At 41.9% G+C, this 12,438-nt stretch overlaps 1 long non-coding RNA gene across 1 annotated transcript in view; it reads left to right on the top strand.

Moving 5' to 3' along the window:
• Positions 1-2,844: 2,844 nt before the first annotated feature.
• The window catches only part of LOC142829768 (uncharacterized), a 52,999-nt gene continuing 43,405 nt past the window's right edge, over positions 2,845-12,438 (top strand). Inside the window, exon 1 of the long non-coding RNA XR_012904519.1 lies at positions 2,845-2,959. This is a non-coding gene — a long non-coding RNA (uncharacterized LOC142829768). The remainder of the gene's footprint in view (positions 2,960-12,438) is intronic.

The raw sequence follows: 12,438 nt of genomic DNA, 5'->3' as shown, positions 1-12,438 counted from the left end.
CATGTCCCTGTGCCATGTATAGTGTGGCCGGGGCGGTGGGGGGAAGGGGAGATGTCCCCTGCCTCCGAGTAGAGGGGGTACGTGAAGGGAAAGCATTCTGCTGGGTCCTGCCCCGGAGTCGGGAGCATGTCAGGTCTCTTCACACACGTGTGCCTATTGGGCCATGTCTCCTGGGTCTTACGCAGCTGGAGCCACCTGCCCAAGGGTGGCATGGCACGTGCTCGCACGTGCACAGGTGGCTGCGTGATCCGTGGGAGGCATGGCCCATGTGAACGGTCCCTGGTCTCCCTCCCCGCTTACCCCCCCCTCTCGGGCAGGGGACAGTGCTGGCACTTACCTGGTATGGCCTCCCCGGATGACCCTGCTGACTCTGGCGCTGGAACTCCTTGAGGTGGCCCCTCCGGTGCGCCCAGGTCAGGGCCCTCTGGTCCTGGCTCGCTGCCTCCCAGGCTGGCACGGACTGCCCCACCCACCCAAGAGTTGGTCGAAGGTGGGGAAGCAGGGGTAGGTGGCAGCCCCTGCTGCAGCACTGCCCCTAGTGGCCCTGGCGTATGCCTGCTGCAGCTGTTTAATTTTCAGGCGCACCTGCTCTTGCATGCGCCTGTGTCCCTTTTGGGCCATGACGGCCGCTATGTGGCCGTAGACGGCCGCGTTCCTCCACCTATTGCGGACATCATGGATGTTGGGGGCCTGCCTCCAAACCTCAATGAGGTCCATGACCTACGCACTAGATCAGGAGGGCGCGCGCAGTGTATGTCCCCTGGATGGCCCCTGGGTGCTGGGGGACTGGGTGGGGGACGGCTGGCTGTCGCTGGCTGCCTGGCTCATCCTGCGGCCACTGGGTCGAGGCAGAGACTGATGGCAGGGCTGGCTGTGGGAAGTGCCGTCTGGCAAGAGTCTAACCCTTTAAGGGCCCCGGGGCTGGGGGAGAGGAGAGGAGTTTTCCTGGTTTGGCCCAGAGTGGCCACAAGGGGGAACCTGGGAAGGACTAGCCTCCAGCTAGTTCGAATTAAGTGGCTACACCGCCCTTAATTCGAACTACTTAATTCGAACTAGGCGTTAGTCCTCGTAGAATGAGGTTTACCTAGTTCGAATTAAACGCTCCACTAGTTTGAATTAAGTTCGAACTAGCGGTTTGTATGTATAGACGCTATGAAAGTTAATTAGAACTAACGGCTGTTAGTTCAAATTAACTTTGTAGTGTAGACATACCCCAATTTATAGTCCATTCATCCAAGCCATACTTCTTTAATATAAAGGCAAGAATGTAGTGAGAGACCATATCTAAATCTTTGATAAAGGTATAGTATGTCCTTCACTTTTCCCATATCCACAGAGCCAGTTATCTCAATTAGGCAATTAGGCAAAAAGATAATTAGGTTGGTCAGGCATGACTAGACCCCAGTAAATCCATCTTGACAGTTCCTGATCACCTTTCTCTCCTCTAAGTGTTTCAAAATTGATTCCTTGAGGACCTGCTTGATGATTTTTTGAGGGACTGAGATGAGGATGACCTGCCTCTTGTTCCCCAGATTCCTCATCTTCCCATTTTAAAAGTTGGGCACTACATTGGCCTTTTTCCAGTTGTCCGGGATCAATCCTGATCGCCACACATTTTAAAAGTTAATAGCTAGTGGCTCTGCAACTACAGCAGCCAACTCTCTCACCACCTTCAGATGCATTCGATTCAGCCCCATCAACTTGTGCATGTCTGAAAGATTAGATACTAATCTAGGATGTTAAAAAACATTGTAGCTCTTGTTGTTATTATTTTCAATTGATTTTAGCATCTCTATAGATTTTAATTGACTTCATAGATGATATTTAACTAAGGGGACTGATAATTGTGCAGAATGCATTGTAGTCCATTGGTAATTATTACTAGTTTAGGTGTATGGGTCCAAAGCCTTAAACAGAATGAAAGGCAGTTGGAAGCTGTGAGCCTTAATTAGGATTTGAAATCTAAAACTCTCTGCTCCTTGGTCAAGCTGTAGCCAGAGGGAGGAGCTATCCATAGAAAATCATAGAATAATAGGACTGGAAGGGACCTCGAGAGGTCATCGAGTCCAGCCCCCCGCCCTCAAGGCAGGACCAAGCTCCGTCTACACCATCCCTGACAGATGTCTATCTAACCTGTTCTTAAATATCTCCAGAGAGGGAGATTCCACCACCTCCCTTGGCAATTTATTCCAATATTTGACCACCCTGACAGTTAGGAATTTTTTCCTAATGTCCAATCTAAACCTCCCCTGCTGCACTTTAAGCCCATTACTCCTTGTCCTGTCCTCAGAAACCAAGAGGAACAAATTTTCGCCTTCCTCCTTGTGACACCCTTTTAGATATTTGAAAACCGCTATCATGTCCCCCCTTAATCTTCTTTTTTCCAAACTAAACAAGCCCAGTTCATGAAGCCTGGCTTCATAGGTCATGTTCTCTAAACCTTTAATCATTCTTGTCGCTCTTCTCTGTACCCTTTCCAATTTCTCCACATCTTTCTTGAAATGTGGCGCCCAGAACTGGACACAGTACTCCAGCTGAGGCCTAACTAGTGCAGAATAGAGCGGCAGAATGACTTCACGAGTTTTGCTTACAACACACCTGTTGATACAACCTAGAATCATATTTGCTTTTTTTGCAACAGCATCACACTGTTGACTCATATTCAACTTGTGGTCCACTATGACCCCTAGATCCCTTTCCGCCATGCTCCTTCCTAGACAGTCGCTTCCCATCTTGTATGTATGGAACTGATTGTTCCTTCCTAAGTGGAGCACTCTGCATTTCTCCTTATTAAACCTCATCCTGTTTACCTCTGACCATTTCTCTGTTTACCTCTGACCATCAGGAAGGCCAGAGCTTTATAAGCCCTGTGAGGAAGTGACCAGGGCAATTGCTAACAGGAAGGAGTTTTGAGAGGAGCTCTCCTGGTGAAGGAGGGAGCAATTTACAGCACCTTGGGGTAAGTGCCTGTCTGGAGTGTGTGGGTGTTTGTGTTTGGGGGTTCTGGGCTTGTGTTTGTTTGTTTTGAGTTTTTAGTGCTGAGCTGTTTGTTTTGAAAGGCTGTGTGCTCAGGCTGGCAGTTGGAAGCTGTGAGCCTTAATTAGGATTTGAAATTGGAAACTCTGCTCATTGATTAAGCTGTAGCCAGAGGGAGGAGATATCTGTAGCCAGAGGGAGGAGATATCAATCAGGAAGGCCAGAACTTTATAAGCCCTGTGAGGAGGTGACCAGGCCGATTGCTAACAGGAGGGAGTTTTGAAAGGGAAGTTTAGAGGGGGCGCTTAGAGGGCACTAATTACTTCTGACCTTCTTTAATGTAAACTTTTTATAATCTAGATCCCAAACACTTAAATAAAAACATTATCTATAATCAAATTTATTCATAGGAGAAAATGCAGATAGAAGCCAGCAGCAGAGTGGGGGCTATCCTGTTTATTGCATTGAGTGTAACATGTATGATGCCACCTGCCCACAGGGCAGGTAATATGTGTGCACCTGGTGCAAGGAGCTCCTGACCCTCAAAGACCAAGTTCAGGCTTTGGAGGCCAGGGTGGCTGAACTCGAGGAGCTAAGGCTGGCAGAGAGGTGTGTTGATGAGGCTTTCCGGGACACTGTAGTACCATCCCACCTAAAGTCTGACCGCCCCAGCGCTGTTGAGGATGAAAGATTCAGGGAAAGAGAGCAGTCAATGGGAGCAGAGGGAAACTATTCCATAGTTGGGCCCTCCTTCCAAAGGATGTCATGCTATCCTCTCGCACTGAGGATATCTCTCCAGGGCTGTGTCCAGACTCCATGCCTCCTTCGACGGAGGCATGTAGATTAGCCACATCGGAAGAGGGAAATGAAGCCGCGATTAAAATAATCTCGGCTTCATTTAAATTTAAATGGCTGCCCCGATCTGCCGATCAGCTGTTTGTCGGCAGATCGGGAGAGTCTGGACGCGATGCCCCGACAAAGAAGCCTTTCTTCATCGACACAGGTAAACCTGGTTTCACGAGGCTTACCTGTGTCGATGAAGAAAGGCTTCTTTGTCGGGGCATCGCGTCCAGACTCTCCCGATCTGCCGACAAACAGCTGATCGGCAGATCGGGGCAGCCATTTAAATTTAAATGAAGCCGCGATTATTTTAATCGCGGCTTCATTTCCCTCTTCCGATGTGGCTAATCTACATGCCTCCGTCGAAGGAGGCATGGAGTCTGGACACAGCCCAGGAGAGGGGAACATCAGTTGTTAGGAAGAGGCAGGTGTTAGTAGTGGGTGATTCAATCATTAGAAACATAGATAGTTGGGTTTGTGAGGACTGGGAGAATTGTATGGTGACTTGCCTGCCTGGTGTGAAGGTTGTGGATCTCATGAGGCATCTAGATAGACTGATGTGTAGTGCTGGGGAGGAGCTGGTGGTCGTGGTACATTTAGGTACCAATGACGTACGGAAGGGTAGGAGAGATGTCCTGGAAGCCAAATTTAGGCTGCTTGCTAGGAGATTGAAATCCAGGACTTCTATGATGGCATTCTCTGAAATGTTTCCTGTACCAAACGCAGGGTCAGGTTGGCAGGCAAAATTTCAGAGTCTCAATGCATGAGTGAGATGATGGTGTAGGGAGGAGGGGTTTAGATTTATTAGGAACTGGGGACACTTTTGGGAGAGGGAGAACCTATACAGGAAGGATGGGCTCCATCTAAACCAAGGTGGATCCAGACTGCTGGCACTAAACATTAAAGGTCATAGAGCAGTCTTTAAACTAAGAAGGGGAAAAGCTGATTTGTGCAGAGGAACAGGTGGATCAGACGGAGACTCTTCTTAGAGAGTCAATTCATGGAGATTCTCTAGTTTAGTCAGAAACCGAGGAGGGGAGATGATGAAGTATGGGCCAGATCAGACAAGAAACAATCACATATACAAGAATCTAATACATCAGGGAAGGTCAGACGAATAAACAGTGGCAATTTTTTAAAGTGCTTCTACACAAATGCTAGAAGTCTAAATAATAAGATGGGTGAACTAGACTACCTCGTATTAAAGGAGGAGATTGACATAACAGGCATCACAGAAACCTGGTGGAATGAGGATAATAAGTGGAACACAATCATACCGGGATATAAAATATATCGGAAGGACAGAATAGGTCGTGCGGGTGGTGGAGTGGCACTATATGTGAAAGATAATGTACAATCAAATGACGTTAAAATCTTAAATGAATCAACATGTTCCATAGAATCGCTACAGATAGTAATTCCATGCTCTAATAAGAATATAGCAGTAGGGATATATTATCAACTACCTGACCAGGACAGTAACAGTGATGTTGAAATGTTAAGGGAGTTTAGAGAGGCTATCAAAATTAAAAAAAAAACTCAGTAATAATGGGGTATTTCAATGATCCTCATAGTGACTGGATACATGTCACCTCCGGACGCAATGCAGAGATAAAATGTCTTGATGCCTCAAATGACTGCTTTTTGGAGCAGCTGCTACAGGAACCCACAAGGGGAGAGGCAATTCTCAATTTAGTAGTGAATGGAGTGCAGGATCTGGTCCAGGAGAACTATTACAGGATTGCTTGGGAATAGTGACCATAATATAATAACATTTTACATTCCTGTGGTGGGAAGAACACCTCAGCAGTCCAACACTCTGGCATTTAATTTCAAAAAGGGGAATTATGCAAAAATGAGGGGGTTAGTTAAACAGAAATTAAAAGGTACAGTGACTAGAGTAAAATCCCTGCAAGCTGCATGGAAACTTTTCAAAGACACTATTATAGAGGCCCAACTTAAATGTATACCCCAAATTAATAAACATAGTAAGAGACCTAAAAAAGAGCCACTGTGGCTTAACCATGTAAAAGAAGCAGTGAGAGATAAAAAGGCATCTTTTAAAAAGTGGAAATCCAATCCTAGTGATGTTAATAGAAAGGAACATAAACACTGCCAAATGAAGTGTAAAAAATGTAATAAAAAAAAGCCAAAAAAGATTTTGAGGAACAGCTAGCCAAAAACCTCAAAGTAATAGCAAAATGTTTTTTAAGTATTAGAAGCAGGAAGCCTGCTAAATCACCAGTGGAGCCCTTGGACAATTGAGATACAAAAGGAACAATCAAGGACGATAAAGTCATTACAGAGAAACTAAATGATTTCTTTGCTTCAGTCTTCACAGCTGAGGGTGTTAGGGAGATTCCCAAACCTGCATCATCCTTTGTGGGTGGTGAATCTGAGGAACTGTCCCAGATTGAAGTGTCATTAGAGGAGATTTTGGAACCAGTTGAAAAACTTAACAGTAACAAATCACCGGGATCGGATGGTATTCACCCAAGGGTTCTGAAAGAACTCAAAGGTGAAGTTGCAGAACTATTAACTGGTTTGTAACCAATCCTTTAAATCATCTTCTGTACCTAATGATTGGAAGATAGCTAACATAACACCAATATTTAAAAGGGCACTAGAGGCAACCCTGGCAATTACTGACCACTAAGCCTAACATCAGTAACGGGCAAATTAGTTGAAACAATGGTAAAGAACAATATTGTCAGACATGTAGAAGAACATAATTTGTTGGGCAAAAGTCAACATGGTTTCTGTAAAGGGAAATCAGGTTTTACTAATCTATTAGGGTGTGTCTACACTTGCTCCCTATTTCACAATTTAAATATCCCATGCTTAATTAGCATAATTGCATCTGGCCACCATCTTGAATTTGTATTATTGTGAAATAAAATGCCCCATGTAGCCACATTATTTCAAGAGAAAACCCTTCTCCTGAAATAACTGTCAATCCTCATTGTATGTTTGGGCAACAAAATGGCAAATGAAATTTAATGCGCATAAGCGTAAAGTAATGCACATTGGAAAAAATAACCCCAACTATACCTACAATATGCCGGGGTCTAATTTAGCTACAACTAATCAGGAAAGATCTTGGAATTATCATGGATAGTTCTCTAAAAACGTCCATGTAGTGTCCAGCGGCAGTCAAAAAAGCAAATAGGATGCTAGGAATTATTAAAAAAGGGGCAGAAAATAAGACGAATACCTCACTGCCCCTATATAAAACTATAGTATGCCCACATCTTGAATACTGCGTATGGATGTGGTCTCCTCACCTCAAAAAAGATATTTTGGCATTAGAAAAGGTTCAGAAAAGAGCAACTAAAATGGTTAGGGGTTTGGAATGGATCCCATATGAGGAAAGGCTAAAGAGACTGGGACTTTTCAGTTTAGAAAAGAGAAGACTGGGGGGGAATATGATAAAGGTATATAAAATCATGAGTGGTGTGGAGAAGGTGAATAAAGACAAGTTATTTACTTGTTCCCATAATATAAGAACTAGAGGACACCAAATGAAATTAATGGCTAGCAGGTTTAAAACTAATGAAAGAAAGTTCCTCTTCACAGAGTGCACAGTCAACCTGTGGAACTCCTTGCCAGAGGAGGCTGTGAACACTAGTCCTAGAGTTTAAAAAAGAGCTAGATAAATTCATGGAGGTTAGGTTCATAAAAGGCTGTTAGCCAGGGGGTAGGAATGGTGCCCCTGGCCTCTTTGTCAAAGGATGGCAGGAGACAAATTGCTTGATCATTGTCTTCAGTCTACCCCCTCTGAGGCACCTGGCACTGACCACTGTTGGCAGACATGATACTGGGCTAGTTGGCCCTTTGGTCTGACCCAGTATGGCCATTCTTATGTTCTTATCTTATGTTCTTAATGTCACCAGCTTTGGGTGTGTTTACTGATGTACAGCTAACTCAATTGCAGTACAGCCTAGTAACAATGCAATGTAAAAATAAGAGCTTGGAAAAGCGAGGTGAGTCACAGAACATATTCAATCGCCGATGTCATGAAAATAAACAAGCAGTTCATTAGCTTGTTATTGCTGGCCCTAAATGCATAAAACTCATAAGGAAAAAAACAAGGCAGGATTATCTCAATCTGTCTTAGGTCTGTTAAAGCCAATCAAAATTAGTGAAATGTGCACCTGGCTGCTGTGAGACAGAGGAATGCAAGTGCAGCAACAAGGCCTGAGTAGACCTACACAGCCTATTTGAAACCTGCTGATGTGCTCTAGTCACTTAACGGCATCTTATAAAACAGCTGGTCCTGAATGTTCAAATATTGATTCAGTTTATGGAAATCTGGTATTACACTATTGCTGTCTCTAGGCAAACAACTTATATAAACAGATCTGACATGATTGTACCATCTGGTTTTATTTCTGGAGTTCTTTGGCTACATTTTTTAGGGGGATAGGGATGATTAATTGGAGTGATTTATAACTCCCTCTTGCTTCCTTCAAGGTGGATGATGACAAAGCTGTAAAAGCTACAAATTTTGGTGTCCAGGATCATGAGGGTTTTTAGTTAATGGTTAACTGCCTGACAAATCTCTGCTGTGCATTCATGTGTGACTACAAATGAGTGGGTGATAAGACCTAAATCCTACATATCGTACAAATGCGCAGTCTGAGAAGGATGTAGGTTTTACAGGCAATGTGTGCTTTTACTATGCCACATTTACCATACATTAGCAAAGGCAAATATGGTGAAACGAGAGGTTTTGAAGAGATAAACAGGTTGTGGACCTTGTGCAAACATCAATAACAGCTTAAGTACTGTAGATGGATAGAGACTGTAGCTGGAGCCTATGAGCAGGGTATAAAGTCTGTGGAATTCAGTCAGTGAAAAGATTGCAATTGCATTCCTCCCTCACTAGCCTGCTTCTTCTGTGTACTGCAAACCCCACCATCCATCCAAGGTCATCTTACAGAATTGCAATTCACTATGAGAGGGTCCATTGTTTGTCTGGCCAACTAATCCAAAAACAGTGTTGATGAACATTTATTTGAATTCTTCATAGTTGTTTGGATCATCTTGTTTTTATTTTCTCTCCGTGAATGTTTATACAAATAGATTTTAGTTCACGCAAATGACTGGGCAAGAAGGCTTTTTATTTATGAATGTAATTCACCCCTGTGAATTACAGAACAAAACTTTGACATCTAAATGCCATGTAAGTCCCCTTATTTTGTTTGCATTTCAACAAAAACATTTTTAGGAGAAAAGATTTTATTGTTTGTTGTTAACTATTTATTACGCATTCTGTATTTACCTTTCACTTTTCTCCTGTTTCAAAAATTTCATTGTGAATTTTCCATCTTTTTTATTGAATTACATTTATTTTTTCTTGTGTAATGAGAGAAGTTGTAGTTCCTGATATATTTATCATTGTCCATTATGTCGTATACTTTTATCCTCTCCTCTTTTATTCATCTCCTTTCTAAGGTAAACAAGGCCAGTCTTATCAAGCCTTGCAATATGCGAAAGGATTTTTAATCCTTTATCATGCCCATCACCCATCTCTGAACCCCATCTACTGAGGCTATATCATTTTAGAGATGAGGTGGTCAGAACTGAATATAATATTCCAGCCAAGGCCACAGCATTTATTTACATAATGAAATGACACTTACTTTCAATATTTTCCATTCTACTCATTACGCAGCCTAACACTTCCTTTCTGCTTCTTTTGTAACCAATACTACAGAATAAACAGAGGTCTAAAAAGCAGACAAAATACTATTTATTTTCATTTAATATTTTTGAATGACTTTAGTGGGACATTCTCTCATGTCTGTATTTTAATTTCTAGATGTATTTCTGTTTGCTTTGGTTTGCCAGTTTTCTTTAAAACAACAGAAAAATCCCATTCTTAGTGTTGTGGGGCCATCACCAACTCCTTGAACTGAAATATTTAGGCATATAGAGTTTAAGAGTTCTATTAGCTTCAATTTGAATCTTCATTATTTGCTCAGATCCCATTCCACTTTAAAGGTTTGTTCAAATCTGAACTTCCAAGGGAACAAAACTCCAAGTTTTATCCAGTTTCCGTCCAGAACCATAAATTGTCCAAATCTCAGATAAAACTCAGTCAAGTCTAGCCCTGGTTGGGGTCTCATTATGTAAGAGATAGGTACAAAACTTGGCCTCGATTTAACTAAAGGTGTTACATTAAACCAATGTAATTAAGTCAATGCAATTTTATACAGAGACCTGGCTTCAATTTCACACATCCCTAAAACTGAATCTGGAATTATAGGAAGGCGCCTTCTTCCATATCCATCCAGTATCCCTGAGGGTAGCACACCGAGTGGAATTTAAGCCACAATGTGTAAGATTTAGGCCATTGATGGTGCATTCAAGATCTCTGCACATACAGCATTCTGTTTTAACCAAAGCTTAAAATATTTTCCCCTCTTACTCAATAGTTTAAGTCTAGATATTATTGTCATTTACCTGGCAGCAGGCTGAGCAGGTGGCAAATGGAGTCGGAGTGAGAGTTCTACAGCTGAGTTAATTAGTAGATGGCAGTTTGCAATGTTGTCAACCTGCCAGTGAGAACTGTCGGTGCTTCTGGCACAAGTATGAAATGATGATCTCCAAGGCTCATAATATTTGTTTCTCATACTGTGGATACATTTTGTTTCCAATAGCATACCTTTCAGAGGCAATTATTACAATTAATATGTAGATGACTCTTTTAATGATGGGAGAATCACAGATGGAAAAAATGTGGATATTTTTATAAAATTGATTTCACAAAATTAAGGGTCCCCAACTCTGGTTATCACAATCCCCCCACAAGCTTCATTTTCCTCTATCCCTATTTGACTACAATAGGCCCACTACACCTTAAGTGGCTTCTACCTCCATCCCTAACATTCCAAGTTCTTTCTCAATCAGCAATTCTCCAATGTGCTCACCAATTCCAGAAGAATTTCTTCTTTCCCTTCTACATCACTGATTTAGCTTTTGCAGACCCTTGGGGCTACCCACTGCCTCAGACCATGTTATTCTTCAGCAGCCAAGGAGCCCCAGAGAACACAGGATTTTTAAAGGGAAATCATCAGAATGGAGTTGAGCCAGCTGACCCATCAAAGGATGTAGTAGAAAGGGGAGTGCAATAAACTCAGTTACTAGTGTACTCTGTGTACACATTTTATACTGATTTATTGTTTGTGTTTGAGCGGTGGTCCACATAGTTTGGTAGAGGGTGCTTTGTAACTCATGGGCTACCACTTCAGAAATAACCTCCAGGCTTGTGGTTACAAGTATGTGTGGGCATATATTTGCAGGAGCAATAAATTCTGTCTACAAGCTTATCCTTTCAGATTATTAGCTACCTCGACATATTAAAAATGGGGTAATAATTTCACATCCAAATAAATGGAGTTTCAAGAACAAATAATTTGTTGAAACTTACTTGCAAGTAAACACTGCACTAACAATGTTGCAAGATCAGTTGATTTCATGAGTCTGTCAATAGTACTGAGTCAAAATCTTGAATTGTTCATGAGATTTCAATGTCATTGATACTAATCATATGCATTATTCCTTGCTAAGTCTTTAATTTTAATTCTAAAGGTAAATCAAAATATAGTCATGTAAAATTATACTAGGTAGAGGCCCAGGGATTGGCAATATTTAGTTCAGGACCAATTTTAGTTTTACTCTCTTGATTTCTTGTTCTGACTAGCATTATAGAAATCTGTTTTATGCTATGGGAAATCTAGACTTTCCAGTGATATATGGTGTTCATTTTAAGTCATAGCTCAGTCTATTACAGAAGTTAAAACAGCAATATTCTGATTTATGGAAGAGTTAATTTAAATCATTTTCAATAATATATTCCCTGTCATTCACAAACCGGTTATGTACAAACCATGTGTGTAATATTTGGTGTGGTTAAGTGTGTGGGAGATATCTGGAAAGTTTAAAAAACTGAAAATAAAATCACTTATTTGTCTCACTTGTAGTCTCCTTAGGTTAGTATTCACAGCAATACACTCAGAGGCCTGTATAGATGGGACACTTTCACATGAGAAGAGATCCGTAAACTTGAGCCTATTGCTTATGTCTGTTTAATTTAGAGAAGCAATGAGGAAGAGGCAAAATGATTGTTGGGGCAGGCATCAGGGGAGCCATAAAGTGCATATTTCTACCTGTCAGATATTAGAAAATATACCATACTGAGAAGCATATATATTGAATGGCAGGTCAGGCAATATTTGCTTTACTGAATAGCAGCACTACTCATGTTCTGCAGCCTATTATTCAGTTCACCCATGAATATACAGAACAAATGGTTTCTGGTTTCATTTTCAACATGGGATGTATGTTTCTAATAGATGACGTCTGGTTGACTATACTGCATAATCATGTTCTATGCTCCCATTGAGCTAGAAACTTGAAATATGAAATACTCCTCCATTACAGAATTATAAAGGCAAGAAGATCACCCAATCTAGTCTCATCTCCTATAAATCACAAGCCACCAACACCCATAAACCAAATTTAGACCAAAGTATCACAGGAGAGTAGATGATAATGTGCCACAGGCACCAGTGCCTGAAACTCCCACAATGGCAGGAAAATGATCTCAGGTTATTG

This window comes from Pelodiscus sinensis, chromosome 6 (genome assembly GCF_049634645.1).
Source record: "Pelodiscus sinensis isolate JC-2024 chromosome 6, ASM4963464v1, whole genome shotgun sequence".
Classification (NCBI taxonomy): Eukaryota; Metazoa; Chordata; order Testudines; family Trionychidae; genus Pelodiscus; species Pelodiscus sinensis.
The sequence above is the reverse complement of the archived record's forward strand: the minus strand, read 5'-3'. Positions and strand labels throughout refer to the sequence as shown.